Here is a 1,546-nt window from a genome sequence, read left to right as displayed (position 1 = left end):
TGTTTGCATAAAAAAGACGCTGCCACACAGCAGTAAAGCATTTGCTAACTGGCACGCTGCATATTGCAAATTTAATGTAGGAAAGTTAGTTACAATTTGCTGCAAATAACAATAACCATTGTTAATATTAATATGACAGTTACTTGTTTACGTTTTGTATGTATGCGTCGCATTGTCTATATGCTTGCTTATATAATGTGTGTAGTTATTAGTTTAAAATATGTGTACAGCACAAATTTTGCGAAAAGAAAGCTATGATATAACTTCATAGTTTCTAGAATTTGCACAACTATTTATTGGTAACTAAAAACTGTGTAAAACCGCATGCACATACATACAAACGTGTATGTGCAACAGTCAGATGGCTATTTGACTTATAACTTGCGATTCGGCTAGGCTGTGCTTTAACTTATTCCTAAAAAAATATCTTAAATCACACTTGGTAGTATAACACTACTTTTACACGCCAACACTGCACACATACATATACATTTCTAATATATAATAATATATGTATATTTATACACAAGAATTAAGCATATATGCGTACAGTGTTGCTTAAAAAGTGGTTAACACAAATTTTCTCACATAAAAAATTTTGTTTTTCATTCTTTATGTAAAAAAATATTTATATAAAAAATTATTATTTTTATAAAAAAAAGTATTCTTTATATAAAAAACAACACTCTTCATATAAAAGACCTTATATAAAAAATTGTATAAGTTTACGCATGCATTTAAAAGTACTTTATACTTCGGGTGTATTTAAACTAATTAAATTCATTTTATTATATATTACATTATATAAAACGATACAATTATATAGTAAACATGTGTGAATGCAAAGTCTCAAGCAAAACTAGCTAAACTGGCAAATATAAAAGAATAATGGTAAAAATATAAATATATAAACATATAAGTACTTAATATACACAGATGTATAAATAACACTATGTAAAGTATATAAAAATATAGAAAATATAGAAAATTTACATCGTAATATTTTTTTCACATATTAAATTAAAAGAAGTACAAATATAAACTATGATATAAATCTCAATACATACATATATTATATGTATGTGTATATGTATATATGTATAATATAATATAAACATGTATATATGTCAAATAATTTTATACGAAATTCTGTGTCGCATTGCTTGCTTTAGTTGTCGTCCACGTTCTTTTTTAACATAACACCTCTAGGATAATTGCTTTTATTGTTGTGTTCTTTGTTTCTATTCGTTAAATTATATTTATTATTATTATAAATAATTAGTAAAATTCAAAGCTGTTTCAAAGTTTCTTAGCAAACGCTGCTTTGTTTGGGCACTCCACTAACCGCCGGCAGCCAGCAGAAACCTAGAAGAGAAAACTGGTTAGCGAGAGTTCCATATTTGCTAGAATATATGTTTATATGTATAGGTTATAGGTAAACAGTTATGCTTGTAAAAATGTTAACAATGAAGGTGTGCGGTGAACTGAAATGGAAGAGATTTTGTAAAAAAAAAAAAATATTAAAATATTTTTAAGATTTTCTATA

The sequence above is a fragment of the Bactrocera latifrons genome, unplaced genomic scaffold, assembly GCF_001853355.1.
Source record: "Bactrocera latifrons isolate USDA-ARS-PBARC rearing strain unplaced genomic scaffold, ASM185335v1 scaffold_33, whole genome shotgun sequence".
In the NCBI taxonomy this organism is placed as follows: Eukaryota; Metazoa; Arthropoda; class Insecta; order Diptera; family Tephritidae; genus Bactrocera; species Bactrocera latifrons.
The sequence above is the reverse complement of the archived record's forward strand: the minus strand, read 5'-3'. Positions refer to the sequence as shown.